The 26232-nt window shown below is 35.9% G+C and overlaps 1 long non-coding RNA gene across 3 annotated transcripts in view; it reads left to right on the top strand.

Moving 5' to 3' along the window:
• The window catches only part of LOC104910139, an 88898-nt gene that overhangs the window by 56275 nt on the left and 6391 nt on the right, over positions 1-26232 (top strand). For 2 of the 3 annotated variants that reach the window (XR_004159167.1, XR_004159165.1), the window contains exons 4-5: positions 23663-23723; positions 24539-26199. This is a non-coding gene — a long non-coding RNA (uncharacterized LOC104910139). Of the gene's footprint in view, positions 1-23662; positions 23724-24538; positions 26200-26232 lie in introns of those variants that run through there. The other variant, XR_004159166.1, reaches the window with a different exon arrangement.

The raw sequence follows: 26232 nt of genomic DNA, 5'->3' as shown, positions 1-26232 counted from the left end.
GAAAAAGGGAAATTATTCTTGATGTTTGCAGTATTTCTTTATTTAAAGATCTTATTCACCAGGCCTAACTTGTTAGTTTGCTAATTATTATCTTGGCCCTTTTAGAATCTTACTACTTTTCAGATGGGGCTTAAATATTTTTTTGCAAATGAAGTAGGTGTTTAATTTGCAGAGTTTTAAACTAGAATATTTACTTTAGCACAGCTGTCATAGAGTCATTACAAGAATGGAGAAATAGAATGTGATGATGAAAAATAGCTTTATTACTACTTAAGGTCCTTTATTACGTAAAAAGTTGTTCTCTAACATTAAAAGGCCTTGTCTCTCAGTTGTTGAACCCTGACATTCCTGGCACCACTTTAAAATGCATTGTATTCAGTACAGTATCTCTGCTGGGGCCAATGCCCTACATTTGCAGCACTACTTCTAGTTGTTGTATTTCTGATCTTAGTGTATTAAGTGACTTCAATGAGGATTAGAAGTATCTTGATTAAATGTGCTTTTTTGTTTTAAAAGTAACTGAGTGTACTTATCTATTAAATATATACCCAGAAGAAATCCTTAATTTACAGTGGTGGTTTTGTGTGTGTGTGTGTGTGTGTGTGTGTGTGTGTGAAGTTAAAAATCCATTGAAGATATTGGATTTTTTCAAATGTAACTTTTTTATTATAAAACAGCTATGGACCAGTTTTTTGGACAACGTAAATTGGAAATTCTATTTTCTGTATGAGGTACACAAACAAAAATTATAACCCAAAAAGCCTAGTTACATGCATGTGAAGCTATGGGATGAATGAGCCTGATAACATAAACATTCAGAGAAATATTTGTTCTCATGAGTGAATCCATAATTCATTGTGAAGTATCACGTCAGCCAAACACAGGCTTCTTCTCAAACTGATGTGTTGAGTACAATAGTGGAACTTACTATATGGAAATGTGATTAGGAAATAAGAATAAAACTGTTTAGTATTTGACTTTTTTTACTAGAACGTATGTAATGTTGTCTTTGGAAGACTAATGAATAAAATTTGTCCTTGCATTTTTTTTTTATCTTGGCATATTATGCCATGAGTTTTGTAGGCATAATAAAAGATCCATTTGCAACTTACAGTAAGAGCTCTATGTTTCACTGACATACAGATACGTCTTCTGCTCTGGGACTAGAGATCTGTCGTTTACTCAGTTATTCATCGTAAGTTAGGACATTTGTAGCAGGTGATGGAACGTTGGTCCCCAAGACGATTCAAAGCTAAAAAATGAGAGTGTGGAAGACTGGCTGTATTAAACAGATGTGGTACTCCATTTACTCACCTATTGAATAGTTTTCAACGATTAAAAAATCAGGTCTTTGAACATTGTTCTTAGAAAATTTAAAAACTAATTATCAAATATTGAAACATATTTCACCTTTTTATTGCTGTATATGTTTCATATGGAGATTACATTCAACTAAAACAAATACAGCGTGATACTTGGCTTTTAAGTCGATATTTAGGATAAAAATGCTTTCTGTATTTACTGTCTTCATTCTAAACATAAGCTATATGTTTCAGATGAAGAAAAGAGCGAGATTGTTTTCATTTTTTTCTAGTTAAAAGTTGGAGCTGAGTCCTTTAGGATTAAAAGAGTCACAGTATAGAGTTCAAAGGAATATAGCTTACTAAGTTCTTTAATGTATACATCTTCTATAGATATAAGGTACTCAAAACCTCTTCAGAATTTTCTTTCATGTTCCTCTGAGTTGCTGCTTCTGTATGAAACTTGTTATGAGCCTCTTGAAATAAGAGCAATTAAAAGCAATATATCTGAGAGATTTCCAAACTAGAATCCTTCTGAGTTATCAGCAGCCTTATGATCTTGAATAGCAAAATAGTAACAAATATTTATTGTAGATGCTCATTGCTTTCTCACTGATAATTTCAGAAAAAGTAGCTGTTTGAAAAAAAATTCAGACGTCATAGGAAGGCTATTTATAGAAATAAGTTTCTCTTACATTCTGAGTATCTTTTTTTTCTTTATTTTTTTCTTGTTATAATAGGATAACTTGTGTTATGCATCTGGTATCTTTTTCTCTTCAGAAGTTGTAATACTTCTGTATCTAACCTTCAATTTATGTACTATTGTGTCCTACTGAAATTATTTTCTATTGCACACATTCCCCAGTTCAGATGGTTTTATTATTGTGCCCTTTTCAATTCACTAAGGACACTTTTACATTCTGACAGAAACATAGTTCTTCAAAATGTAAGTGACCTAAATCTTAAGGAGAAATGTAGTATAATTTCCCATGAAGATTTCTATTTCAATCTGTGATCCTGGAAGATCATTCTTAAGTATCACAGATATGAAATTGTGCTGAAATGAATTTCCCTTGAAAGTGACCTCTCACTCAGCAGAGATTAAACATTTGCTTTGTAAGTATCATTCCTTTTGAATGAGAATTACACCACAGTGCATTGGGAAAATATATTGGGTTATACTGTGCTGGGAAAAGAACACTAAAACATACTTTAAAATACATGAAATAATTTCTACTTGTTAGTAATTATGAAAAAAAATATGTTCTCTACAGAATTACTGAGGGAATGCTTGTTAATCATTTGACTGATGAATATTCAGGATTGCTAACATTCTCCAAAGCTAGCGGAGACAACAAAATTAAGAATAAGCTTAATTTCACTTATTTTTTTATTTGTTATTGTAGTCTTTAGCGCTGTGATCATATTATTTTACACTGTATTTGTTTCAGTCTACAAAACTGACTCTTCACTCGAGATGGTCTTTGTTCAAGTATAACCCTAACCTACTTTCTGAGTACTGCTAGCCCTCTGAAAATTGAGTTAATATTTTTACAGATTTTTTTCTGTGATAAAAATACCAGATTCAGAGCTAACTTGTCTGCAGTACCATTCCAAAGGCAGTCTTGCAATCACTATGGCATAGGCTGAAATATAAGGTGAAGTGTGTTACAAATAGCCTGTAATTGTAGGTATCTTTACTTAAGCAAGGATACCAGGCTTTTTAGAATCATGGTGATTATATAAATTCAAAACACATTCCCTTGACCTCGGCTGAAGCAAGGAAAATTTTGAATATGATTTATAAGTGTTTTGAGATTCAGCTGTAGTAACAAGAAAAAGGAACACACAAAGGGCAGCAAAAAAAACACATATTTTGTATTGCAAATAGTCTGATGTACTGCAAAGCTTTCAGTCTTCCTTCAAGAATAAATTGTCTTATGCAGTAAAGAAAAAGTTCTATTTGGTTACCCTTTTCTCACTCCCTAGCTAATTTTTTCCCTTTCAGATTTTTTTTAAGGTTTTTCTTCCTGTTTTCTTGACTACTCTTGTTCTGGACTGACTCTTTAATGATAACATTTAATTATTTACATTGGGAATGTTAGTGAATATTCTGGTGTTTCTGCTTCTGCCCAAAGAATTTATGTCAAAACGAGGTTCCTACAATACGTCCAGTACTAAGTGATGGAATATTTAATCTGAAGTCTGATTTAGAGGCCCAGTATTTAATCCAGGCTTTTTTTTACCACCACCACCACCCAAATTAGAGGGCTAAAGTTTCTTCTTTTTGAGGACTTCCTACTCTTAGCTGCCACCTTCTAATACTACTGCTTCTAAACTGAAAACAGCAAATTAGTGGATTCAAGAGCTTGGCATACATTTAAGCTAGACATTTTATAACATGTATAATATTGCTCTGGATTTCTGATCTTCAGTTAGGTTGTGCAAGCTTCTTAATTCTGTTTCTTCCTACTTCTCCAAATAGTTATTCTGTATCCATGTAATAATCAAAATGAAGTGTTTATTAGCATTGTGTGAAACAGCATATGTATTAAAGTAACCTTAGAGGCAAAAAGAGACTTCAAGTGACCAGTTTTGTACAAATATTTGATTGGGTCTTGATTTAACTGTTAGAGGGGAAAGTCATACATTTGAACTATAGCAGCCAATTTATAAAATAAATTTATAAAGTAATATAGACGAAGTCTTTGTCATAGTTGTACTAGATCTATGTTATTCAGTGAGTGAGGAAAAATCCATTCTCAAATACAAATGGAAAAAAATAGAGAAGGTCAAATGTTCAGTCATAAATGAAAAATGCTAAATCAATTATACAGTGATTCTATACAGTTCTATGAATATTTTTCTTTAAATAATAATATAGTTTTGTACCATTTTTCAGCGTTTTAGATATCTAAGAGTACATATAAAATCATAAAAGAGATTGAGTTGGAAGGGATCTTAAGGATGAGCAGATTCCAACCTCCTGCCTCAGGAAGGGTCATCAACTATTAGATTAGAGCCCCATCCAACCTGGCTTGTAACATCTCCAGGGATGGGGCATCCACAAACTCTCTGAGCACGTGTGCCAGCATTTACCACCCTGTCAGTGAAAAATTCCCCCTGAAAAATATCACCACCCCAGATCTCTCCTCTTTTAGTTTAAAACCATTCCCTCTTGTCCTCGTGTTTATAATCTCCCTTTAGAACTTATTATGGACTTCCAAAATATCCTTGCATCCTTCTTCAAGCTGAACAAGCCCAGCTCCTTCAGCCTATCTTTATAGGAGAGGTACTCCAAACCTGTGATCATCTCTGTGGTCCTCCTCTGTACCCTCTTTAAAAGCTGAACATCTTTCCTACGTTGGGGGCCCACACCTGGCCACTGTACTCCAGAATGAGCCTTGCAAGGACAGAGTAGGGAAGAACAATCGCCTCCTTTGCCATGCTGGCAACTTCTCTTCTGATGGAGCCCTGAATACCATTGGCCTTTTGGGCTGCAAGCACATGAGCTGGCTCATGTTAAGTTTTTCATCTACCAGAACCCATAAGTCCTTATCAGCAAGGCTACTCTCAATGAGTTCTCCCAGACTCCTGGCTGATAGCATGTGGAAAGCAGTACTCATGCTTCGTTGACAACAAAGGAATCATATGCTTGGAGTCTTTACTCCAACAGATGTATTTTGTTTTGTTTTGTTATTTTGTCGTTGTGTTCTGCATAGTCATATTAGATACACTACAGATATTTATAAACAAATTTGAAATAAGATCGTATTGTTTTTAAATCAACAGATCTTGCATCTTTGCCACTGTCTCTTTTCAATCATTAATATTTCTTTATGGTGGAAAAAAAAATAATGCATTTTATTACCATGGTATCAACAGAAGCTAACACACCTTATTTCTTCTGATCAGAGCACTTTACTTCCTTGGTCTAGGAAAGCACTTACAATACATGTTTTTATGTACAATACATGTATTATGTATGTATGATTTAGTCCTGATTTTCATTGTCCCAGTGTGACTTTTTTCCTCTGTTACTCTGAGAAGAAAATTGAAGTCTTGTAACTCCATTGATGTCAAAACTGAAAAACAGTGCTCTCAAATATGTAATGAAACTTTTTCTATATCTACTTATCTATATCTACTAAGCTTGAAAATCTAGGGTGAGTGATGAATTCTTCCGAACAAGTAGTTACAGCAAGACTGTCCTTGAAAACAATTTAATGAAATTGAAAACTCTATTTAAACCTAGATCATTTCTTTACTTCCAGTATTGTGAACAATATGTTGTTCCCTGGTAGTCTGTCCTTCAGATAAATACTATTACTGATTGTCTAAGTAACATTAAATATTTGTATAAAGGTGACAAATGTTTTCATTCTTTGCTGTGAGTACAGAAGTTTATTTTGCAGGTGAGATCAGAGGTGAGGCTTTTTGTGCTGAGAACTTTTCCAATCAGTCCATAAACTACATAAAAACATTCAAGTTTGAAAGGAGGTAACATTTGCCTACTTGAAGTAGTGACAATTTCCTCCTGTTCTTGACAACATTCTATGACTGGTGCATGCCCTGCAGACAGTGCCTGAACGGATGCATCTCATTTTCCATTAATCAGTCTTGAAAGCTATCAGAGTATTCAGACTTGAAGGGGGCAGGGAGAGCTAACTTAGACTGGTATGCATTTCCAGTGTTTTGTCTGATGTTTGTTTGCCCACTTGATGACGTGGGGGTTCTTTCAGTGCCCAGCTCCTCTGGCCAAAGGTTCACATGGGCTGGATTGGCAGTGAATTTCCTAAGGTAAAACATGAGACTGCCCTGCTGTGCAGCATCTATCTATACCCATGTCCTCATGGAGAAGTGAGCAACCACTTGAACAAAAGTTCTTGCCCTCTGGATTTCTTACCTGCTCCCTTCTTTATACTGTTTGAATTCTGAGGTCTTATAACCTGTTTTCCTTGCACAAAAAATAAAATTGTGGTATAAGAATTTCTTTGAGAGCCCTCTTTATTCCAGAAGTTAACATGATGTTAGGGATCCTCATTCATGTGGAGAATGCAAAGTGAGGAGAAAACTGTCAAGAATTGACAGTTTGATGCTTTTGGGTTGAGATTAATTTGTTTGACTGTAGCAATTGTTTTGTTTTTAAGGCTTGTGATGACACTGAACTTAAAGCAAGGAGACTGGCTAATGGAAATGGTTATGGAAGTGGAAGTGACAGCTGCTGAAGTGGAAGGGAAAATTGAAAATTTAAAGTGCCGAAAATATGTAGGTGAAAAGACTGGTTAATTTCCCTTTCACAATCTATGAAAACTGATGCACTCTCTGCCTGATTAGGAGACTTAGTAATATCTGTAGTTTGATATGTTCTCTGAGGATAAGAATTGGGAGATATACTTAAAATAATTTTGCTAGATTGACTAGTCTTTAGTAATGAGCAGAGCTATAGGACGTGTTTGAAAGTACTTCCCAGGGAGTGCAGTCATTCAGGAATAGACTGCTTCAGCGTGAGTGCCCCATAGGCTGCAGTTCCTGCCAAACAACCTGCTCACTGTGTGGGCTTTACATAGGCTGCAACTTGCTTCAGGGTACATCTACCTGCTTCACCATGGGATCCTCCATGGGCTGCATATGGAGATCTGCTTTCATGTATTCTTCCATTGGTACAGAGGAGCAATCATGTCGTTCTCCATGGGCTGCTTGGGGGCTCTCTGCTCTGGTGCCTGGAGCACCTGCTTGCCCTCTTTCACTCACCTCGATGTCTACAGAATTGTTTCACGTCTTTTCTTACTCTTTCATCTTAGATCCTGCACACTCCGGTGGTGTTTTTTTTGTTTTGTTTTTTGTTTGTTTGTTTGTTTGTTTTAACTCCTTCTTAAATGCATTATCACTGTACCTGTGGTTGGTGGTTCAGCTATGTCCTATGGTTAATCTGTTTTGAACCTATCTGGAACTGTCCCTGTCCAGCATGAGAACATCTCTTGATCTGGTAGTCTGTAACTTGCTGAAGGAGATTTTTCTATATTAAAAATGTCTGTATTCTTCCTCTGGTCAAAACTCAGCTTTTAAATGTCTCTTTACTTTGTGGTTATATAAGAGAGTTAAGTGATTTGTAGCAGAAGATTTTCTTTGCTCATAAATTCACATGCTTGGTGTAAGTTGTCTGTTAAAGGCACCTTTGAACTCCAGTGTAACAGCTGGTCTCCACTTTGGTGTCACTTTTTATCATGCCTAATTCATTCTGCATTCTGAATTGTAGATGAGGATGCTGATGAATAGTATTGATGTTTGAGGAATGCTGCTCATAGCTGACTATCTAGTTAAACAGTGAAAGGTTGACTACTACTCTCTGAATCTGATGATCTAAGTTTATTCCCCATCTTGTAGTCTGCTTCTCCAGTCTACATCTCCTGTGTTTTGCTGCAAGATTATAGGAGATCATGTTGAATACCTTTTTAAAGACAAAAGAAGCAACATAAACTACTTTTCCCTTATCCACAGTCATCTCATAATACAAAGTAAGTTCACTTGGATGCAGAATTTGTCCTTGATAAATCTGTGCAATAGGGCCTGTGTCCTTTATATACCTTGAATGGCTTTGAGACCTTTTGTAATCATAGGGACAGAAATGTGGCTAACTGACCATAGCTTTTCCCAGTCTATCTATGTGCCCTTTTGGGAACTTAAGATTAGTGCTTCTAGTTGCTTTTTCTTGTTCTGTCAGAGCTTCCTCTAGTCACTGGAATCTGTCTAAGTTGCTAGAACAGAGTTGTTATGGTTGTAGTCAGGTTACTCTGCACCACTGGATATTTGGTTAGCTACTTTTAATCTGCACACATTCCCCTTATTCGAGTAGTACCCAACTCATTTCTCTTCAGATCACACCTTCACCACACTCTTGGTAGCAGAGTGTAGGCCTATAATATCTGGTAGCAGAGTGTGATGGTTAAGAATGAAGCAAAGGAGAGGCCAAGTACATTACTACTAACCCTAGTTGGATACTAGGTTGCCTACCTCCCCCAGTACAAAGTAAAATCTTTCCTTGGCTTTCCTTTAGCCACATTGTACAGATATCTATCTTTCCATCACTCCTCAATCATATTTCCATTTTTTACTCCAGGGAAGCTTTGGCCTTTTCAAATGCTTCTAGAACTCTTATTCGTAATAAATATCAATGCATCTACTTCTTGTAGCTTTTTTTTTTTCTTCGTGTTTGAACTCAGCCAGGCTTATTTATCCAGCCAAGAAACTTTCTGCTATGCCTGCTTGTTTTCTTGCCCTTAAGATTATTTGGTCTAAAACTTGATATACTATCTTTGATTGTTTTTCTGCTTCAAGGGAGGCTACCCTTGAAGATCATTCAGACCTCAGGAGCTCCTCAGAGCAACATATGGAAACCTGCTGGCTGTTCCCTAAATAGAGTGAGATCTGCTGAAGAGCAAACCCTGAAGTCAGGGGTCTTGTCAATGGTTCTGGGCCTGATTCTGCCTGGTTCTGTGACTAGATGGGGTGGAGGGCCCCATAAGTGGTAAGGGAGAAAAGTTAGGAGATGAGCCTAAAAACAAAATAGCAGCAAAGAGCTAAGGAAGAAAACTAATTTGCTAAATATGATAGTGGAATGCAAGATAACACAATATAATACCATATAAGTGGAATTGAAACTAATAAATCAAATAAATGAGAGAGTGTGTCCAAAACCAAAGGCCTTACTCTAATACTGAAGACAAAATGACTAGGGAGCACGTACTGTGGAGACGAGCAGTAAAAGAAGAGGCAGTTTCATGATTTGTGAATGGTTTTATCTTTCCCTATGAACAGAAAACAGAAATGGAACAGTGAAGTCTTTTGGGAGATGCATTTTTTTGTTCGTGAAAGGTACCCTAAAACTGTTGACAATCCACAGAACTGGAGCATTAACTCTTTAACTCCCACTGCACTATGTGGTGGCATGATGTGGAATACCGATAAAAATCATAAAACCATTACAGGTCTTCTTCCTCCTGTTTGGTTTCCTGTTTTTCCTTAAGATCTTCAATTCTTCAATGTAGCATAAGCCTAAAGTGACTATAACAGCCATAATCAGTTCTTTGAGAGCTGCAGAGCACCTCCCTATCTGATGTGACCTATACAATCATGAAAAAAATGTCTCTTCTGAGATTTTCTATGTGGTATTAGTTTCCCAGCAGATATTAAAGTGATTCAAGTCTTCTTTGAGCTGTCTAAGATTTTGTCTATTTCTTTTTTGAATAGCTTTAGCTGTTCATTAATATATCTTTTTGACTTGTTGCGAACGCTGTTTGACTATTGTAGGAAATCTCAATGTATTCATATTGTTTCTTTATGCAGAGTGCAATTTTTCATCTTCTAGAAATCCCGTTTCTATGTCTCAACTTCATTCATGAAAACTATTCTGTTTTCACTTCTTGCCCAATGTTGTCAGGTAGCACCAATGTTCATTCTCAGCAGCCTTCTCTATGAAGATCACTGTGTTTGTAGAAATCAAAGCTCTCTGCTTACTGCAGAGCTGTGAGCTGACTGGCAGAATGCATCTGTTCCTGCCTAACCCTTCTCCTTGAATTGATTGAGGAAAACATCCTGCAGTCCCCATGTCCTCAGAGGCATGTAATTGCCTTTGCTCTCATTTAGAAGTATTTATACATGGCTATATGAATGGGCAACGAGTAGTGTTAATTCAAGAGCTATGTGAGTTTCAAAATTCGCTGAAATGTCAGGAATCCACACCTAGAAGAAGGATCAAATCTCCTGAAACAATAAATCTGCTTGGAAGATGTATTTCCATGTCAGCATTAATCCTTTTCTATGTGCTGACCTGTTCTTACATTTTTTTTTAATATATACATGCAGTGTAATGAAGCTAAACTACTAATTTCACTAATCTTACTGAAAATAAACCTATTTACAAAATCTAATTACTTCCCAACCCTCTTCCCAAATAGCAACTCTTTCCTACTTTTCCCCCTAAGGAACAGAATGACTCCATTTGCCTAACTGGAAACTTCTTGCTGGAAGTAATTTTATGAAAGTTATATTTGAAGAAAGTTTATGTGCTTCTTAATGTGTATTGTTAAAGTACCAGATTCACATACAGAACTATATCCTCTTCAATAAAATAGTGTCAATTCTATGCTACTAACGTTTAAGAGCTGCTCTTACAGACTCTTACAGCTTATTTCCTGACTCTTCAGTAAATGTGCAGCTTGGCCTAGAAGTCTGGATTAAAAGGTAGCTCAGTTTCAAGCCTAATGAATGTGAAGGGCCAGTTTTCATGAATCATTTTGCCCCCTTCTGTTTGATGTTCGTGGAAGCTTACAGAGATAAAGGATTGAAATTTCAGACCTGGTGCTGCTTAGCCATCCGCATTTGAATATTTCTTTAAGAGACCTTTCAATCAGTTTAGGTAACAGAATAACTGGACTGAAGTTCTCTGTCTATGGAGCTTTGAGTTCTTTGTATTTAGGAAAATGTCTGATTCTTTTGCAGTTGAAGTAAAGATTTAGTTTCCAATAATTAGGAAATCAGCTTCAGAGTTTAGCCTTTTGATGCAGAATGGATAACTTTAAAGATAAAAGGGAAGAAAGTAGGGAAATCTTTAAGACTGAAAAAAATAGTAATGGGAAAGAGCAGAATATTCAGGCACTCTATCCATATTCTGCAGTCAGGCTTTCGTGAGCTGGCTTAGAAAAGGGAATTCTTTTGGAAATTAATATAAAATCATAAAATGAGGTTTCAAAATAATTATTTCAAGAGCCATGTCAATCATTAGCCTGTTTTGTTCACTAGGAAAACTGAGAAATACTTAAGCTAGGCTACTGTACTGTACTTCAGTGCTTAAGAGAGGAATTTGCCTTACTTAAAGCAAAATGTCCGCTCTTTCATTAAAACAGTTGCATAATACTGTGCTGGTTGTCTCTAAACACTAACTTACATTCCAGCTGTATAACTTTTCCACTACAAGTTTTGAAAGAAAACTGTTTCACTAACTTCTTTCCCTATGCTCAGCTACTTGACGAGCTGAACCAGATAGAGAAGGCAGATTATCTCCGTAATTGCCTGCTTAGTTAAACCACAGTGCATGATTAAGTGCTGCACATTTATTTGTGTTCTCGTGCTGCAGTGAGATGGGAGAGAAGAATCAGGAAAAGGTAGAAATTAGGTGTTGAGACAAAGGCAGTTTAACAGGACAGAAAAGGAAAATAATGATGAAAGTATATACAAAATTAGCAATGCAGAATGCAATTGTTTTACGTGTGACAACTTATGCCTGTACTTCCCAAAAGTCCCCTCACTATCCCCAGTTTTATTGCAAACCGCAATGCAATATAATATGAGATATCCCTTTGACCGGTTTGAGTCAGCTGTCCTGGTTCTGTCTCCTCCTAGCTTCTTGTACACCCTCGCCCTCCTCTCTGGCAGGGCAATATAAGAACCTGAGAAGTCCTGGACCTGGTGTGAGCACTGCTCAGCAAAAGCCAAAATGTCAGTGTGTTATTAATATTATTCTCATACTAAATCCAAAACACACCACCATATCAGCTGTTAGGAAGAAAATTAACTTTTTCCCCCTATTCTACATCATGTTCAGGTGCCATTGTTTATAGTACATTGCATTTAATCACCACCACACTTCCATGATTAGTTCTCTAATACCCTAAGCTAATAAGAAGTAGATTTAAGAATTTTATCTTTTGACTTCCTTATCTCACAATACCTTTTTATTTTTCTCTGCTGCTTCAAGATTTATGCAAGATTTGTTATGGAGAATGCTCTTTTGTTTTTGAATGATTGTACCACTATCTCTGGCTGATTTGACTTTCATTGTTAATAGTTTGGCTGGTTAGTGTCACCTTGTTACATTACTGGAAAAGCTAACAGTAATTAAGTATTTATAAACGTTATAGTTTATGCCCATACACTTGCATATAGGATTCCTTATTGTATTATTTGTGAATGTGTATTTTGTGAACGTTGGAATATTCTAGGCAGAATCCTGGATTAACAGAAGTCTTCCAGTTATGTTGAATGTGGCCACATCTTGTGGTGCTCTAACAATGGTGATGTCTGAATGCTGAAGTATTGTGGAACTTGCATAAGCATCAATATGAGAATATACTGAACTATTAAAACAAAGTCCAAAGTATGTATCTACAATACAGCTGGTCTTCATCTGTGTTTAAGTAGACATGACAATTACTTTTTCCCGCTTCAGAGGGAGGGAAAAAAAGTTTCCAGAACTGGATGGAAAATTTCATCTTTTTTTGACATGCCTTCTCATTTCATTTTAGTATTTATTTGCAGAGGATGAAGGCTTGGATGCTCATGTTATAGCACTTGCTGCATGTGTGTTGTTAAATAACAGAACTGAGAAACTACTGAGAATGTATGTTTGAAATTGAAAATGTATTTGAAAGGTAACTACCCTATGTACTTGAGCAGGACCAGCTCAGAGAGTAAATGAAAATGAGATGCAGAGAGGATAAAAGGTTTCTTCATTCTTTCAGAATAATGGAGTGAAACATATTTGGTCAAAATGAAGTCCAGTTGTATTGTAATTATGGCTTCATACACAGGTAGTTAAAGTGTAATCCTTAGTTCAAGTTGCAAGCTTGTCAAGGCCAGAGAAATAAGTGAAGCATGCTCATAAAAGTAAGAGCTAGGCAATGAAAAGAATAGAGACCTACTACTGCATGATATGAATTCTTTTATAAGAAGGATTATTTATTGTTAAAGCAGTAAGCAGACAGATACTATTGTATTTTGATATAATCCACGTGGGTGTAAAATAATGATATTAAATGAAAATCATTCTTGAAGCAATGCTTCAATGTTTTTTGTTAGATCCTTGAAGCTAATCTCAGTTCCAGGTACCTCTTTAGAATGAGACAACAGGAATTGCCATTATGAGAGGCTTTTAAAGTTCTTGTAAAATTTTCTGTTATATCTGAAAGGTTTTCCTAGAACTTTTTATGGATTATTTTTCGGAGGGAAACAGCAACAGCGTATTTAGTTAAACTCTTCAACTCATTCTCAATTCACTTTTTTTTTTTTTTTTATTACAGAAGTACTACAGAATTTGTTGATGCTATTTACATTTCTTAAAAAGAATGAACTCGTCTCATTATAGAAATTGGAGATTGGGAAGTCTGCTTGCTCTCAGTTTAGCGCTGTTAAAAATTCTTTGAATCTTTATGAAATTAGTCTGACTTGGTGGCTTCAAAAGAATTTGAAACCCAAAAGAGTTAGTTTGGGATTCTATGCTAAATTTCTCGTGACTTAAAAGTTGATCCAGGTGGGAATGTATGTGTGCGTATTGAGGTCTAAGTGCCAGTAACTGAAGGGAGGCTGTTCCTTTAGTGAGCTTTTGTGCTCTTTATGTGCCTTCCTCATCAGCTGATTTAAATACATATTGACTACTGAGTAGGGTAAGGGGCCTATTAGTCAGATACAGGAGAGACCATAGGCTTCCAAAGACTACTGTGATGGAAGTACTGGAGAGATCAGATGATGCAGGGCTAATAGATGTAGTTTCTGAGGTCACCTACATATGTTTGTGTATATAGTCAACTGCAAACTCCATCCTGATCTGTTGTAGGAGAAGCACAAACAAGCATCTGTGCCATTTATTTGGTACCATGTATTTTCATTGCTTGTTGATTGGTGACTGGCTGTATTCACGTGTGCTTACTGAAGATAAATGCTCAGCTGCACAAATTGATGTTATTGCTACAACCTCAGCACTCACAAAACAGACAGTGAAGGCAATTAGTAGCAAAGATGGGAAATGTAGAAAAGTAGGTACAGATTGCCACAGTTACTAAATATAGGTGAATTAGTCAGATACACTCATACAATACACATATATTCACTAAGCATCCTGATTAATGAGCCTGTCTTGTTTTCAGAGATAATGATACAACACTGTCCACAGTAAAAAGGCTTCAGATTAGTTATTATGTTCACAGAAAAGACAGGAAGCACGTATTGGTGCTCATTCGGCTACTAATGTTTTCTTGTTTCTCATGCTTTCAGAAATTCTCAGTGATTTCAATCAATTGACAAAAGGGAGTTTATCTGTGAAGTCAGTGATTTTAAGCTTATTTTATTTCTGTTTAGTTTTTGTTTCAGGAAAGGGTGTGTTTGTCCTGATTTGTGAGAGAACAGCTTCAGTCTGATATTTTAGCTCCTTTCAAATGCTAGACCAGTGCAAAATAGAAGCATCAATTGATTTCCAAACCACTTCTGCACCTCAAATTTTTGTTCATAGATAGGGGAAGAAACAGGTGGTGAAATTGAGCAAAGAGACATCTCAAGCACTTCTTCTAAAAAAAACCACGATAACAACAAAACCCACTCCAAACCCTACATCGTTAACATTTTTTTCTGTTTTTCTGCTTTAATAATTATGGTTGTGTCTTTGTTCAGAGTGTACTTCAAGTAAACTTGTGACACTTGAAAGTTTTGACTTCAATTGATGCTCATACTAACAGCTGAAGAAGTTGTTCAGTGTAGCCAATTAAAGTTAAAAGCAGTACCTCACTTGAGATTAGTTTTCTTTCCATGAGGATGAATTGTCTTTCACGTGAAAGACAATTGGATTGGATTAACTCCATAGTTAGTAGATAGGAAAGAGAAATCAGAGGGAGTTACTTCCCAATGTAACTCTTCAAAATTTCTTCCATATTGGGAGCTTTGTGTGCTCTTGAGGAGTTAATTCTGAAGACAAAGGCATTGAAGACCCAGAAATGAATGACCACTGTCACTCCTGCTCAAATAAACAGCAAACATTTTGAAGTGTTCCAAACCTGCACAAAAATAAACATAGAAAGGCTTTCTGATTTCCTGCAGATAACAGATGGTGTGAAAAAAGTCTGTCATACATAGTATTCAGCTGCCAAATCTCATCTTATAAAAGGATTGAATAAATATCCAGTGCAGATGATACTTTATGAAACAGATAATCTCCCCCAAATAGAATTCTTTAGAGCTTTTTTGCCTTTCCTCTAACTAGATAAATGTAAACACAGTAAGTGTTTTATGGAGAGGGTAAGCTCTTTAAGCATATTTTCTGAATTTTAGTTAAAATTGTGAAGGAAAGAACAATGTAGATTTAGATACAACACTGGACATTTGTATAGTTCCCTTCTTTGACTATTTTCCTGTTGTTTCAAAGAATCTTGTTTGTTTTTCTTACTAGATTCTTATTAGTTTCTATGCTTTCTAACAAAGGTTAAGAAGCTAATGAGAACAAGCAGATTTCTATAAAGAACTGTTCTCCTGGCCATGGTTCATGGCTTGTATTATTTATTTTGTTGTTGTTTCTGTTTAGTTGTGGTTTTTTGTTTGTTTTTATCCAAATAAAAAGGGGGAAAATATGGCATATTGTTAATAGTCACCTACATTTCTTTGATTATTTGGGTTCTGAATTGTCACTCTGATCTCTGTGATGAACAACAGATCTATAAACTCTTGGTAGAATGGTTTAGCAACTTTTTTTTTCCTATTAGCTGATGAGCATTTCTTAAGTTAAAAATTCAGTATCAGTATTCCTTATACTAATACTAAATGATAGGGACTACTAAACAAATGCCAAGCTCTGTGATGCTGGTTCAGATATTGTGAAGTTTCTAAACTGAATGTGGGACCAAAGGAGAGCGTTGGAAAAAAATTATAATCTACTTGATAAATCTTTAATATTTGACTATTTAAATGTCTTTTACCAGTTACATTTAGCATCCTGTTCTATTAAGAAAACTGTGGTTTTATGGTTGTATAATCAATGGATATACAGATATCAGTATATTCAGGAGCGTGGCTAACGTAATTTATATTGGAGTAATGAGAAAAAGTCACTCACCCTATCCTGGACTCACAAGATGGACTTCAGTGGAGCAAATCTCCAGAAGAGATCCTTCCCCCCTGGCAGTCAGCTCTTAAATGGGTCTAGGAAAGGTGGAGCCTGGCTCCACCTCTTCCTGCAGCACAGGTGATTTGCCTTCACCTATGCTCCTGTGGCTGACTCAGTGCTTGCCTCAGGTGATTAATCAGAGGTTCAGGTCGTGATTCAGCAGCTCCATTCAATGGTGAAAAGCCAAATTGCAGTGTTATCTAAATACTTTAATTTGCTTCAAAATCAACCAATTTGATTTCTTCACAAGTTTGGTGGCACGGAATTATCTGAAGCTAAAGGATGATTCTTCCATTTCTTGGATGATTCTTCCATTTCTTAGTACTTCTGCTTTGTTTTGAAGTAAAGACCGCAGCCTAAGTTTGAGTTTAATACTTTCTGCTACTATTGGTTTTTATTGCTTGAATTGCTTGTTCTTATCTCATTGGGCTTATTCCAGTATAGTACTGAATGGTGGACTTCTGTACTTTTCTTTCTCACCTAACTTCAAGTTTAGGTTCAGCTGTCTGTGGCTGAGCATTATAAAGGCAAAATTCTTTAGCTGTATCTAGACAATAGACTTGTAGGCACCAAAAGGAAAAATATTTTTGTGTCAGGTTCTGATTCACTAATCTGAAAGGCTTACCCATGCTGAATAAGAAGCACGAGTATTCCTTTAAATGAGCAATGTTCTAGTGAAATTTCAGTGCTGTTTTTTAATGATTATTTCTCCTCCACAGCTAATGTGAAAGTCAAAGACCTAAATACCTTTATAGATAAAAAAAAAAGTGAGATTTCTTGCTTCTAAAAGTTAATTGTAACATTTTGAGAAATAGTCAAAAATATTAAATACAGTCCATTCTCACATCTTTGTGGAATATTTGTCACTGATAGGAGCTTGTTTCTTAAACCTACCTCATGAATCACTGTATGTCATTGGCAGTCCCACAGGGCATAATTGGCAATGAGGAAATAAACAAATACTTAGAGCTAATAACAGTGCTGCAAAATCTGATCCTGCTTAGCTGAGGATATCCAGTGTGAGCACAGCTGGGTGCTGTAGATAGTACAACATACATTCCAAAAGCTACAGAAGCAAAAGGTGTGAAAAGCTTTTTACAGTTCTGGCTTGTGTATTGTACAGAGAATAACTGCAGGATGTGATTAGTGGAAAAGAACTGTCTATTCTTAAAAAGCAAACATTTTTCCACAAGAGTAAAAAAACTGTATTGTGGTGTGGGATACATTATTAGTTTTTAGAAACTCTTGGAGTGAAATTATCTGAATGTTCTTATTCTGTGTCTTTTTTGTACTACTTGCTATGGTTTGTGCTTTCAAATGTACTCTTAGGTGAGATGGATGATAAAACCAATTTCTTTAATTCTATACTATATTATAATGCTCTTGAAAGGTAAAATCATGTTTTTCTGTGGCTAGAGAAGCTACATTCTAGACTATTTCTTTAACGAAAGTCTCCTATTGCTTCATTTTTTCTGCTTTAGCTAAACAGAAGTAGTAGTAGACAAGAAGGCTGTATTGCTTTGTGTTTGTTACTTGAGCATGTCTTCCTTTGCCTTTGCAGAATTCCATACATTTTATTTTCCTTTTCCAGACTTAACAGTCAGGTTTTGATATTTTCACTGAGGTCCATAAACCAGTGGAGTTTCTCACTAAGTGAAATAGTTCTGTTCTAATAAAGGAGATGAAAATTTCACTGTGGGAGCAAAAGCAATAGTACTGTTGGTGTTTTTTTCTTTATTGTTTTTAAATGACAATGAGAGTAAGGACATGTGCTTTGTCTCATTAGTTAGTTAGCATTCTTAAGTCAGTATCCAAAAGACAGGTAACTTTATAAAGCCTTTGCTCCCAACTGTAGGGAACCATGCCTTTTGACAGTGCTCGTTAAAAGCTTTGATATGAACCAGAAGTGGACTATGCAAGAACCTGTATTAAGATACTGAGAGATGCAAACCCCATTTGAACTACTCAGTGCCTTGCTTTAACTTCTTTTTATATCATGTCATTTCTTATATATGCGCTCATACATACATACACACACACACACACATATATATATATCTATAATATCTTCTTGATAATAATAACTAAAAAAACCTGCCTGTTATAGCTCTCTAGAAATGCAGTGTGTGTTTAATTGAACAAATCTGTTGTGGTATTGAATCACCATGGAAGTTTTACAGACAATAAAAAAGGTAGATGAATGTTCTTTGAAGTTTTGGGACTCACTGCCACTTCATACAACTGATACTCTGAGATTTGCCCAATGAGCTCTTAAGTTAGATGCCTCAATAGAGTGAATCCTGCAGAAGAAGATTCAACTGACTATAGTGTATTGATCCTGGTCAGTAGCTAACCCCCAATCCCATCATTAGTTCCTTCCCTCTCAGCAGGATGTGGGAGAGAATTGTAAGGACAAAAGTAAGAAAACTTGTGGGTTGATATAAAGACAGTTTATTAGATGAAGCAAAGCTATGCATGCAAACAAAGTAGAATGAGGAGTTTATTTACTACTACCCTTCGCAGGTAGGTGTCCAGGCCCTTCTCAGAAGGGCCTCAGCATGTTTAATGCATACTTTGAAAGATATGCTGTGTCTGAGAATGTCCCTGCATCCTTCTCCTTTCTGCAAGCTTTCATTGCTGAGCATAATGTCATACAGTATGGGAGTCATATGGTATTGTCAGTTCAGATCAGTTGTACGTGTTCCTTTTCATGGTTTTATGATTTTTGGTTATTTTGCTAATTTTAGAGTGTCAACAGTTTATGGGCTGGTTTGGCCTAGTTCCGTGACTAGCAGGGTGGAGAGATCCATGGATCTGAGCCTCCGGAAAAGGGAAACAGGGAACCCCAAAATAATTAAAAACAGCGGCAAAGATCTGAGGAGTAACAAACTAATTTACTAAATGTAGTATTGGAATGCAAGATAACACACTATAATAACATGTAATTAGAATTCAAGTTAATAAATCAAATATAATGAGTGTCCGAAAGGTGGATAGGCCTCACCATAACACTGAGGCAATATGCGCAGTCTAGTTGAGCAGCAGGGAGGAGAGCCTGACGAAGAAGAGCACATCAGTTTATTTGCCAGGGGTTACATCTCCTATATCTTTATCTTCCCTATAAAAGCAGAATGTTTTAAACGGGACATTATTCCCCATATGAACTTGCTGGTCATTCTTTTTTGGAATCCATTCTACCATTCTCCTCTGCCTTTATGAAGTCTCACCTGCTGTATGGCATCCATTACTGGGGCTTCCAGCACTGGAAGGATATGGACATGTTGAAGTGGGTTGAGAGTAGACTGTGAGGATTATCAGAGGCCTGGAGCATCTCTCCTATGAAGGCATGCTGAGAGAGTTGGAATGGTTCAGCTTGGGGAAGAGAAGGCTCTGGGGAGACATTTAGAGAGCCTTCCAGTACCTAAAGGTGGACTGTAGGAAGGATAGGGAAGGGCTCTGAATAAAAAGAATGATTTCTTATGATGTCACGAGAACTTCTATGCAGGTGTAAGGAACAGGAACAGTATTAGAAAAGTAAACTTTTTGTCTGAGAGAATAACTTTGTGAACTACAGCATCGAGAGTAAATGACACAGTGAAGTATGGTATTCTGGACCACGTGAAAGTGGGTTCTGAGGAATGACCAGTTGCCACCTGGGTGATTCTTGTGGAACTTAAACAAGAGGTCAGTGAGGTACTCTCTGCAGGAATTTACAGACTCAGTTTAATCTGCCTTAGTGTTTTTGCTAAAGTATTAGCAAGAAAAAGTGCAGGAAAACAAAACTGCTTTTCAAATCATATCTATGACTGTGAATAATTAATGATGCTAATAATGGCTAAGCTTCACTAATCACTTAATGTCTGTTTTAATTCTGGGAGAAAAAAAAACTGAAGTCCAACTCTCCAGTGCATCTCTTCTCACCTGATTTGCATACTCATTATCTGAAAGTGCAATTACCCCCTATTTCTTGACCTCAAAAAAGCTGGCTGATTTTAAGAAGTAACTCCTGCTTTAGAAAATATGAGAAGGTTCATGGGAAAAGAAAATTTTGTCAGCCCACAAAAGAAACTGAATGGAAAAAGGTTAAAGAGAGAAGTTGATTCTATTTAATTGATAACTTTTTTTTGTGCGTATTCTGCTATATTGTCTCTAATAAGTAGGCTTTAAATGGTCAGAGTAGAATGTCATTAAGAAAAAGAAATTGAACTCATTTCTGAATCATAGGGGAAATTAGATTATAGCAGTATTTGCTGCTGTAGTACAGGTCACTCCAAATTTTCATTATAACTTTTGGCTTCTGAGGTTTATAACTTTGGTTGTATTAAAATTTCTCTGAGTTAGAGCTTGACATACAGGGTCATATTCAAAGTCCCAAAGGAATTTTGTAATGATCTTCTTTTCCTAATTTTCTTCCAAATGTGTGTATCAGTGTCATGTGTATTCATATCTCATCCCTGTTTCATACTTCATGGCTTTTAGAACAGCTTTCACAAGAGAAACTGTAAGAACATCTAGTTTGAGATTTCTTTTTTTTTTCTTCCCTCCTGTTTTTGTCACAGGAAATATGTGATGTGTAGCTGACTTGGGGGAAACTACTGCTCCTGGTGAGGATCTCCACAATATTTTTTTGTACTTTGAAACTATCTTAGCTAGTAGCTTGGTTTTAACAAAGTGTTACAAGGAGTTCATTGTTCTTGCCTGCCTTCACATTTTAGTGGATGAATTCAGACATCTACCTGTCTGGGTGTAGATTATTATAAACATTTTCAGTAGGTATTAGGGTAATGGGCCTATCAGCAGGCACGATCTACCCCCAGCTTTTGCTGTTTGCTATGCTGGCAGATTAGTCCCTCAAGAGTCTGCAGTTTATATAAGATGTGATTCCATTCGAATGGAAATTGAGTTCCTCTTGTGGGTTTCAACTTCATGTAAAAATTCCAGAGGCATAGTCAATAGGTACTCAGTCATTTGGATGCATTTGGTGTGGCTGGACTTTAGCAGCAATTATCAAATTCCAGTGTACTGCAAAAGGTGTCTCAGAAATTGCTGTAAGCATGCTTAGTGGTATTGCTATGCAAGAGCAAGGTGATCTAGGTAACAACGTCAGGAATTCCAAATTGAAATATGGTTAAAGCCAAAATGAGACCAATGGGGAAAAAGTAGTTAAGGAGACTGTTGAGAGGAGATGAGGGTGGAAGAGAAAGGAAAAGACAATGGTAGGTGGTGTTGGAGACACTGGAGAGGTATAAGTGTAGGAAAACATAGAGAAGAGAATAAAAGGTTCCAGTCACATTTAAACATCTACGTGTCAGTACGTTTATCTGACTGAGCCAAGTACATGTTCATTGCAGCCTACCCTGTCTTCTTAATGAAACTGTTTTTACTGTGTAATCTGTTGTGTGTGTGATGAAAGCTCTGAATACCAGGAACTGGAGGGACAGCAGGTGTATGTGTTGAAAGGTCTGCTACTGGAGAAGTAGCCAGGGATCACAGGGTACGTAGGTTTAAGTGCCAGCAATTGATCTGTGTTAAGTTTTTCTTTACCTAGTTTAAATAACTCAGATGGAGTTCTGTTCCATGTATATTCAGGGAGCTACCAGATGCCAAATTGGGCTGGCTGGCAAACAGGAGCCCTGCATCTGAAAAGGCTCAAGATCTGAAGCAGTGACTAAGGCACGGAGAGTTTGGGAACGGTTATCTGATAGGTGTGGAGTCTGATGATATTTGAGACCTCTATGAATGTAGGTGCAATGAAGTGGTGCTGTATTTTTATCACAAATGAGCTTCAACTCTAATCAGCTGAAGAGGAGCAAGACATGATTGTAGAGCTGAAATATGTAGTGTTGGTGATTCTGTGAGTGCTGGCAGAAACACTGCTCTTTGTGTGTGACTGACTTTGTCAACATGGTGTGCTTTAACATGTCCCTCTAAAATAAGCATTCAGTCCTGCTGCTGGCTGAGGAGCACAAGAACAGCTGCACCCATGGACCAGAGAGAGGAGAGAGGAGAGACCTCTTTTGTCTGAGAATGTCTCATATTGCACTTAAGCACCTGGAACTGAGTAATCTGGATTCTGGAGTATCCTGGGTTCAGTGATTTTTTTTTTAATTTACTTTTTTTTTTTTTTTTTTTTTTTTTTTAAGTTTTTAAGATCTTTAACTCATGGCTTGTAACTTCTTTTTAATGTTTGAAATGTTTATATTCAATGCTCTGATCTCAGAAGGGAGTATTTAAAGGAAACAACATTATTACTTTCAGCTGCTACTTTGTTGAAGAATGGCATGCTATGGCCTACAATAACAGGTTATTCAATCAATTCTACTCAGTCTGCTAAAAGAATGTTAGCATCAAAGGTTACCAGAGAGGGAATGAACCTCTTCCACAACTTGCCTTTACTGCTTGTCTTCTGACATTACTGTATTAGTAAAAAAGGCTGTGGGAGCAAAAGTTTAAATTGGTGATCCAGTCATAAGTATTTACTGTCTGTCAGAGAAACTTCTTTCTGTTCTTTTGATGTTAGCTATTGAAAAAGCCGAGATTTTTGTTGCGTTTTATACAAGAAAAGAAAAAGTTGCTTGCTCCACCAGATTTAATCAATATATAATGAAACAAATGCAGCATTTCTAAACAAAACTCACTGCGAAAAATTTAATTAATGTTAATGTTAAATAGAAATCTGTTGAATTCAAAACAATGGAATCTAATTCTGAAGCTAGTCCAGCAGTTTTAAATAAGAAGCCATCAGTACTGAAAATCATTGCTGGAAGAAAAAAAAAAAAATCCTCCATCACTGCAGATTGCTTTACTGGGTGAATCTTGCCTCACATGACTGGGAAGGATCATATTTTAATATCTGTTCAGATGACTTGGGACAAAGTCATTTTCATGTTGAGTCGTCTTGCTCTCTAAATGAACAATCCTCCCTTTCTGTTGAGAGTACAGAAATACTGTGGTATTTGAGTTGGCTTGGTTGTACCACCTGAGAATTGGTATCTCATGAAGCTCTGTGATGAAGGTAGCTGGTAATAACCAGTGATAGATAAGTAGAATGAAAAACCTATTTGAGAGCAAAAATGGTGATTGTAGATATGAAGAAGTGCTTACTAGAGGAAAGGAACAAATGTAAGTAAGTGGCTATCCCAAATACATGCGGGGCATTACTTTGACTGTTCATTGCCTTTTGTCTGGCTTCTTGAGGTTTCTTTCCCTTCTTATGTGCCTTAATGGCTTACAGTAATGTTTCCTAGTACAAGATTTTAGACTGAAGTTAATTTTAGTTAGCAAACAGTATTTGGCTCTGATTTTGACAAGTCCTCTCTTTCTGTTATGACTTCCTGGCCTTTGCTACAGAGTGTCATCTTAATGCGTTCATGTAGTATAATTATGGATTTTATGCTACTGCTTATTCTGAACTAATGCTATTTTATGATCTTTTCAGCATACGTTTGTGGCGTTTTAAAGCACTGTTGCCTCTGAAATTAAGACGTGACATTTTGAAGGTGAGGTAGCTAGATAAATGTTAAGTTAATGAGAATTTACATGGTAGTAATGTAACCCAAAAGAGCTAGTGCACGAAATGGAATTTAGATTTCAAAGAGAGGGTCTTTGCTTTCTACATTAAAGATACACTTGGAATAATGGTCATTACTAAAAATGCCATCTTAATAGCCATGGGTAATAATGAATATAATGATTTTTTGCACTTCATTTTTTTTTTTTCCAAAAAATCTACCTAAACATCTATTTAATAAAATATTTGTTACTAATGATTATATTGACTTAAATGCATTAACTTGTATAATGCTATTTAAATGTCTAAGTTTTACGGGAGTAAAAGTAATCGTTTGTGCATTGTAATCTCAGTATCTTGTTTGTAATCTAATGAAAGCTATATACCTTAATTTATTCTCTAGTCCTACAGTGGAGAGCAAATTTTATAAAATCTATTTTGTGTCAGACAATAGCTTCATTAGTCTGTACCTAAGAGATGCGTAATGTTTATATAAGCATTACTGGAAACTTTGTAAATATCCCAAATCATCACTTATTTTTTTAACAACAAAGCAACCAAAGTAACTATATATAGAAAAACAAATAATAAAAACCAATACATTTTTATCTGTATGAAGTGGTGCTTTCAGCCCATGTTTGAACAATATATAATCATTTTTTTTTTAAGCTTACTATTTATTAAGTTTAAATACGCACCCCAGTGATATTCTAGCACAGCACTGAAATTTAATTGTACTTGCAATAATTGTTGTAGTATAATTTAAAGAGCTTAACTCCAAATTTTGTTTTACTCAATTCATAGCAATTATTCATTGGTGGAGCTAAATGAGTCATGAAGTGAAAGGAACTGTGACTTCACTAAAAATGATGTAGAAAAATGCAAGAATAAGTTGAGAAATCATCAGTGGAAAAGATTCCTAATTTCATATGTGTTCCAGTAATTTTACATCATACATATGAAGGTAAGCATGAGTTCCCCAGCCTTGAAGTTCAGAGAAATTTCTTTTTTAATTTAGTTATTTGTAGATCTCATGTCATATTTGTCCTTACTATTGACCTTAAACAAATATCCTGTAACTGTGTATCTAGAACAAGAGAGGTAGCTGAATTGGTTAAGCTGAGGAAGCTTGATGCCAGAAGAGAGTTACAAAGGAAATGAGAGAAGGTGAGCGATTTAAGGGAGATTGAAAAAGCAAAAAGAATGGATGGAGAGAACAGACAAATAGTAGGAAAAATAATCTGTTAAGAACCTGGGTCTGCTGAACAAGGAGTTTTTATTAACATGTGTGTTAATATAAAAAGTGTTTTAGTTTGTTCCCTTATTGGTTTTGAAAGTTTTATTGGTTATAGAAATTTCTGGAGCTCTTTCTTATTTAATTAATACTACTTTCTACCAAAAGCCTCCCTGCTTTGATATGACTAGTTATGAATGTGAACATGTCTCTGCTGAGCTTTCAGGATGAATTAATTTAAGTGAAGATTTCTTCTTAATGTACTTCTTCAGTAAGGCTTTACCTCAAGGTTATAGTTAAATTAACTTCAGTTGAAGGACTTCTTTCACCTAACTTTCTACTTGAAAGCATTGTTGGAAGATTGTCTGTGCAGCACCCCTAAATGCTTCTCTAGGGCTCTGTCAGAGTGGATTCCCTCTTAAGCTTGCCTGCTTAATAGCACAAAGGTAAAAGACTCTTAATGGCAAAACTACTTATCTGTTTTAAAAAGACCATAACTGTGATAGGCCTTTACGGAACTAATGTCATAATTAGAGAGCAAGAGAGATTAATATTGATCAAGATTGAGTGGGCAGTGGGGAAGCACAAGGGGAGGAAAGAATATCTGAATAGCAGAATTCCTTAAAAACAAACAGAACAAAAACTTAAAATACTTCTATCTGTATGGAGTTGTGTGTATTTGGAGATCTATGGATATATATTTGTGTATATACATGCATAAAATTTTGGATCTTTATGTATGCATATAAATTAATATTGCCTTTACAATATTAGAAAAATATAATATTTCAGCTGTGTGTACAACACATTTGTAAGTATTTAATACCTCAAACTGAGTTGCATATTACATGATGGCAATATTTTGAAGACATCAAATGTGGCAGCATAGTAATTTTGAGGTTTTGCAGTGGAACTTAGTGGAACAATGTGTGAAGTTATACAACTGCTTTTTTAGATAGAATTAGAAAAAAAATCCGAATGTCAAAGGCTTTCTGCAAAATAAGCTTGTATTTCATGACTAAAACAATTTGAATTTGGTCTTCTATGATGCTGTTATTTTTTTGTATTTGGTCTGATAACTTATTTCCAGATGGAGCTAGGTATATGATTGTTCTTTTCTGAACCACATCTGGAAGAATTTGTTATAGAGTTGAATTCCACTTGAATTTAAAAAGACAAGAAAATGAAATTCTGCCATTAATATGTGTTGGTTAATGTTTTTTTTGTTTGTTTATTTGTTTTTATTTAATCCGTTGAAAAATTG

The sequence above is a fragment of the Meleagris gallopavo genome, chromosome 3 (genome assembly GCF_000146605.3).
Source record: "Meleagris gallopavo isolate NT-WF06-2002-E0010 breed Aviagen turkey brand Nicholas breeding stock chromosome 3, Turkey_5.1, whole genome shotgun sequence".
Taxonomy (NCBI): domain Eukaryota; kingdom Metazoa; phylum Chordata; class Aves; order Galliformes; family Phasianidae; genus Meleagris; species Meleagris gallopavo.
The sequence above is the reverse complement of the archived record's forward strand: the minus strand, read 5'-3'. Positions and strand labels throughout refer to the sequence as shown.